Raw genomic sequence first — 6,900 nt, 5'->3', positions numbered from 1 at the left:
ATATATATATATATATATATATATATATATATATATATATATATATACATATATATATATATACTTCACAGATATGCTTCAATAATATCCAAGACCTGAGGGAATGATGAGGAGCTCTGATAGCTGCCAGACAGTCTCACCTACAGAGCTGCACTTTGTCCTGCATCTCAAGTCAAGAATAAATGTGTCATGATGGAGCTGGGGACAAAGTCCCAAAATAAAGCTACATTAAACACAAAGAAATAGGATTCAGACCTCCCCCTTTCCACATAGACTCCCTAGAAAAGGGAACATGAAGATCCCTCAGTGAAGATGTTTCTTCCCATAAGGGCTACAAGAATGCAGTCCAGGTCCTTACCTTTCTGATAAGATAACCTAGTGACAACCAGGGCTTAGTACATGTAGAAAGGCATCATGACTGAGGGGAAAGCCCTGCATCTACACTCAGGAACCAGGGCTCTGAAGCCTAGCCCTGCCACGTAGTAATTAGAAAAGTAAATCACTTCCCTTCTTTGACTCTGAACTTCTTTATCTGTAAAATGAATGTTTTGTACAAGATTATCTCAGAGGTCCAAATCCTACGACCCAATATTCCACAACATACTGTTGCATCAAGGCTATTTTTTTCCCAGAAACATTGCACTATGCGATGTTTCTGAACTTTCTGCTTGTTTCTTTTCCACTCAGAACACTGTCTGAAATGTCACGATTGTTAAAGAGAGCCTCTGGTAGGTGCTACAAGGCTTTGGCTACAATTCACTAGCATATTTTTTATAACTCTTTTAAAACTTAGAAAATTATCAATATGTTTTGTAAGCAATAAGGAGTTACCATTTCAGTGTGTATTATTTATTTCTCAGAATATGCTACTACATTGGGTTTTCTAAATGCTATCTAAATAGAGAACCATATTTTATGTTGTTCATATTAATGCATCCAAATGGGCCTTGGCTCTCTTTCTGAAGTTATGCCTCATTAGAAGACCTGCTGGATAAGCATCTGGAAAGTCAGTCCAGAGGACAGAGATACGTACACAGAGAGGCCGACGGTTCCTAGTCACTTCTGCTTGGTGACCATGTCTCTTGGTTTAGCTTAACTATTTCTCTTGATCACAAATGATGATTCTGTGTATATGTATGGGTTTGAGAGCAGAGTGAGTGAAATAGTAGTAGAAAATGGCTTGATTTATTCAAAAAAAAGGATCAATCTTCACTATTAGAATCAACAAACATTAATTAATCCCTTTTTTTGCACTTGTCTCTGGAGATTCAACAACAAAAATGAAACAGTGCCTGTCCACAAGGAAGTTACATTCCAATGGGCAAGCAAATATGCACACACACAAGGATATGTAGAATACATATAAAATGAATCCTGGGTAACTTGGGGAGCTAGGTCACTGGCAGGTGGGGGAAGGAGGATAGGAATTTCAAGGCTGCTGAAAAATGCTTCAGTGTGGCTGATGAAATGCCCAGAAGGTTCAATCTTTCTTTAAAGATCATCGTAGTCCTGTTCCTAACAGAATATCTATATTTTCAAGAAATGTTCTACATATGTGTTTTTATTCTATGTCATTTTTCTTGAAATTGTCCTAGAATGATATTAAACATTTTATCAAATATCAGATATTTTAAAGAAATTGACATATATCCTCTCTGAAAAACATTGTCTAATAACTTTTATTGTTGTTGTTCAATCATTTCAGTTTTGTCCAGCTCTTCATGATGATATTTGGGTTTGTTTTTGGTAAAGATTCTGGAGTGGTTCAACAATTCCTCCCTCAATTCATTTTACAGATGAGGAAAATGAGGCTTAACTGAAATAGGCTTAAGTAACTTGCTCAGTATCACAGTGCTGTGCCCACTGCACCTTCTGGCTTCCTGCTTTATAATTTCCTGGACAAGTAACTGCAAGTTTTACAAAGCAGTTGAAAGAAAAAAAAAGTTTCTCGTTGTGGTTTAGGCTAGCTATTTTATTAATCCTAAGTGCATTTTGTCCTGTAAAAGTGAATATGACATTTTAAAGCCAGTATGAACTAATCTCACTATTAAAACCCTGTTTCTCAATCCATGTATTGAGTCTTGAAATAATATACTATATTTTAGTCACAAAACTTTGTTTTAGAGATTTGATCAAATATACATGTGTAAATGCACACAGACTAGAAATGCACTTAAAATTGATATCTTATTACTTAATAATATGTAGTAATAAGTAGAGAATTCTAATTAATATGAAAATAAAACTATCACACAAAAGTACCTCCAAACAACCTCATTCTTCCCAGAAAGGCAAGTTGCTTTACTTTGAACATCTCTCTTCAAAAGTATGTTATCCACTCAAATTGAAATTGTGCTTGATGCATAAAGGAGGTAAAAGTACCTAGCCATGGTCCACCCTAACTGAGGGAGGGGAAAAGGAAATTTCATTATGTTGTTCTTGAATCATAACTTTAAATGAAAATTATTCCAGGGTAGTTTAGAGATATGTATTCTGACAAAACCAATCACAAATGAATTCATATTCTATAAAACACTTACATCATCATGAACTTCAGTGTAAGAAGAAGAAAGTTTCCAAATAGGAGTGAGTGCTTTTATCCCTCTATTCCACATTCTGCATTGGAATACATGATTTAAAAAAATGCCTTAGTGTCTATATATTTGGCAAAGAAATTGTTGACTTAGTTGACATACCAATTTTGGACGATGAGCTAGGTAAAGATTGCCTCCTAACTTATTTTAATAAGCAATTGTATCAGGATATGAACAAGAGGCTTTGGAATGCCAAAATTGGGGAAAATGTGGAAAGTAGGAAATGTGAGGAAGAATTTTTACTTTTGGTGAATTTTTTCATCTGTATTCAAGTTCTTGAGACAGGAATCTGTGCATGAAAGAAAAAAAAATTAAATTCAAATATGTTGGAGTTGTAGTTCAGAATAATTTATGAAAAATCTTTCCATATTATGGGTTATAATATAAAAATGATAGATATTTTTGAAAAAAAATGTTTTAAAGTTTTTTGAAAGAAAAAGCTCCGATGCCTTTGGAGGTAAACTTCAGGTTTAGACCTGAATAAAATAATAGTGTAATAAAAACCATTTCCATCTATACAAAATAGGAGGGAACAGATTAGACTTGATATGATTAAAAGGAACTAATTCTATAGACTCTCTAGCGAGCATGGGCAGCCATACTACCCAACTAATGTTGAGAAAAAAATGCTCGATGAAAAGAAATTTCTTTGAATGGAAAGCAAATGAAAAGCTCCAAGGGTCATGTTATAAGAGTCCTAAATAACTTTCAGAATGATCCTGTTTTCTAGAGATAAGGCGGGGAGGGGGCCGTGTCATTCTCTAGGCCCCACCATGACCACATCCCTTTTGGCTTCTGCCAATAAGATAAGTTATAGAAAACGAATAGCAAGAGAGTATGGTCCTGCACTGGGAAGGTGGCTTTCTGATGCCAATAGTGTTGAAACTCTCCTCATTAGAAATGAATTCTCCCTAAAAGACTCTGTGGTAAAAGAGACTGTCATTGTTTGGGAACAGCTGGACAAGTTGGCGCTCATAAATGGAACCAAATTGGACCATCTCCTACATTCTAAACTCACTTCCCAGTTGAAGCTAAATTAAAAAAGAAAAATAAATAGTGCTGACATTGGTGTATCAATGTGATACTTTATGAAAGAAAAAACATGTCCTTGAATTTTTGAAACCTATGAATCTGAAGCTCTTGAAATTACTGTCAACCTGGACAGGCTATACATAGGAATCCAGTGACAATCCAAGGACCAGCCAAGAGTAAGTGGAAGAGACTTATCCACAAGATGGTTCCAAGGTAATGGATTTCAGACCCAGAACGGTGATGATGGCAGTCTGAAGAGTTGTATCCTATTGCATTGGAGGGAGTGCCCATATCAACAATATTTCAGATCGTTGAAATATTCTCTACCTGTCTTGAAATTCATTAAATAATTCCTTTAATTACAAGAATTCAAAAGCAAAAAGCAATCACTGAAAACAAAAAAAAAAAATTTTCATGAGTTCAAGAAGTTTTTAGATAAAACAGTCAATGAATAAAATATAAGCATTTGCCTTTTAGCCTTTATTTTCCTTTTATTGTTTATTCAATAATCATTAACAACCATATACATTGAAACATACAATGAAGAACAAAGGATTGTAAAAGAAACTATGAAATTGTGTATGCACAGTTCTCTCTCTCTCTCTTTTTTAATAGCAATTTCAGATAAGGCCAATGTGTTGATTTATTTTGATTGACTGAACATCTCCTTTCAAATAATGGAAAAATTCAGCCTCAAGTAAACTTGTAATAAAGAGTTTGAATAAAGCTTTCCCGCTGTGCTGTACATCTCACCATTGTATCTAAGTACCTCAAATGCATGGCATAACACCTTGTTTAATAATCTGGACGCCTTTGTAATACTTTGGTACCTTGGATGGAGCAAAGAACAGAATAATAAGTTTCGCTGTAGATTCCTTTTCTTTTGTCCATTGATATCAGAACTTTAACAGCAAATACATGTGTTATTTGGCTCTTAATTAAATAAATTCTCAGTCATTGATATATAGTAAAAGCAACATTAACACCATCCAAAAATGTGATTTTCAAGCTAGCAAGCACATACAGTCAGATTATATCTGTATGGCCAGAGTGGCTCACCCCACTGGGAAATAGCAGCCTCCTCATTAGGGAGATGTAGTTATTTCCAGGATGGTCTGCTAGCTATACAGTTACCCAGCAGGCTACCCATCACCTTCCAGAGAATGGAAGAGTTAGGAACTAATGAATTCCCTTCTAGCAGGGGCATTGACAGAACTCACCAAGGGGATTTTCTGCACCTCTACATGGGAATTCTCTGGCCAGATAGTAATTTTGGGAGGCCAGGAGTAGGGCATTAAGCTCGAATCATATCTCCTATTGAATTATGGAATCCTCTGGTGAGTTTGTGCTTGCAGGGATGTCTTAGGAGCATATAAGATCTTGCTGGGCCTTATTATGTCAGAAAAGGGGTATGTATTAGATCTTGCTGACAGTCATGAATTTTGTTTCACACATTTTACAATATCTTTGACTGAGAGAGTTTGGAGGTGGTGGTGTGGCCGATGTTATTTCACATGCTTAATCATTACAATATTCCTCCTCCTGATGACCTCATGGAGTGGAGAAATGACTAGGTTGATTTCTTGGACCCCTCCCCACACTTCTTTCCAATCACTATGTTTAAAACGCCTACTCAAAATAAGCAGGAATTCAGACACAGGGATGTTTTTGAATGGTTATATCATGTTTATATTCTGAAAACATCACTGAAAAGTTCTTACATTATAGAGGCAGCAGGGTATAAAGGAGAGGATGTTTGACTTGGAGTCAGGAGGATCTGAGTTCAAATCCTTCCTCTCACACTGACAAGTCACAGATTATTTTTTCCTCATCTGGAAAATGGAGATGATAATAAAAGCATTAATTTTGCAGAGACATTATAGATCCCAATGAGACAATTTAGGTAAAGGGCTTTGTAAACCTCAAAGTCTATATATATCAGTGTGTGCTAGCTATTTTGGCATCAAAAGGCGTGTACAGTACCAATAGTTAATGAACCTCTCTTGAGGGCAACTGAGCCATCTGTTGGTCATGACTCTGCTATAGATGATATAAGTTACCACTAGGGCAAACACTGATGCTTTGTTTAGATTTCTGTAGCAGACTCAGTGTTCTGGTCACAAACCATCTAATTGTTCAGTCAACGATATAAATATACTCAATTACAAACTACACTTTATTTCAATTTACTAAAACATTCATATGCATGGCATTCATAGAATTTTTATCATGTTTCTAGAAAATTTTCAATCTAGCGACTTTTGACAACATTTAGCAAGTAGATTAATCATTTTGTCTAGGTGACTTTCTCTTCATGTCATTGATGTCTCCTGGTCAAGTTCTTTCAATTTGAAAATGACCATGTTGCCCATTAGTGTATTTAGGAGTGAATTCAGTGGCTTTTAATCAAATGCCACATTGCTACATTGAGCGTTTTGTATTGCCCCCAGCCAGGGCCTGGTCAGTTCTTGTTGCCAGAGCAGGACTAATAATAGATTTGATTTATTCAAGCTTATTTTCCATGTATTTGGGGGATCAGACATTTTATGTTTGAATGTTTTTAATCCTCTAAATTCCTCATCTCGTCCTACACAGGCACAGAGAGTGAACTTGTTATGTTATCCCTAGAAATATCCCAGTTCCATGGGATATAATAAGCCTGAAGGAGAATGAAAAAATTGGTGACCCTCAACCTTCACCTTAAGGTACTGTTTAAGATGATGTCACCTCTTTTATCTTCCTCTCCCATTTCAGAGCAAGAGCCTTGGCTCTGGCATCTCACTTCCTGAATTCAACACCGCTTCCTGAGACTTGCTTCATTCAAAATATCCTTAATGACGAGACAACGCACACAATCAAACACATACAAACAATACATGTGTATTTGTATATGTGTGTAGAATAAATTTAAGAAACAAAATACACACAAGAATAAGCTATCACAACTATTATTATTACTTTAATGTTACCAAATGTGAGGTACTTAGGGAAAGGGAGCATACCAGAGGATGGCATAGGCATCTCGTATAACGTGCTCTGGATTAGATTCATCCCCACTTTTTCTTTTTTTGGACATCCATCCCCCAATTATATTTGCCACTTTGAATCTGTATTTTCTTTCTTTCTCATTCCTTCTCTACTTATATCCCTGGAAGGATACAGGACACAAAAAGACAGTGTCATTAAAGTATTTTGCAAACTTCAAAATTCAGCATTCCCAATTAATATGAATTCCTTTAACATGTTTATATTCATAAAATCCTTTGTCCAGAGT

At 35.7% G+C, this 6,900-nt stretch overlaps 1 protein-coding gene across 1 annotated transcript in view; it reads right to left on the bottom strand.

Annotated features, from left to right (window-relative positions):
* Positions 1-6,900, bottom strand: part of LOC138165236 (neuronal growth regulator 1) — a 1,124,289-nt gene that overhangs the window by 1,080,358 nt on the left and 37,031 nt on the right. The gene's annotated exons all lie outside the window — the stretch shown is intronic.

The sequence above is a fragment of the Petaurus breviceps genome, unplaced genomic scaffold (assembly GCF_028583685.1).
Source record: "Petaurus breviceps papuanus isolate PSGF00001 unplaced genomic scaffold, PetGlider_PUasm1.0 208, whole genome shotgun sequence".
Lineage (NCBI taxonomy): Eukaryota > Metazoa > Chordata > Mammalia > Diprotodontia > Petauridae > Petaurus > Petaurus breviceps.
This window is presented reverse-complemented; position numbering and strand designations above follow the sequence as displayed.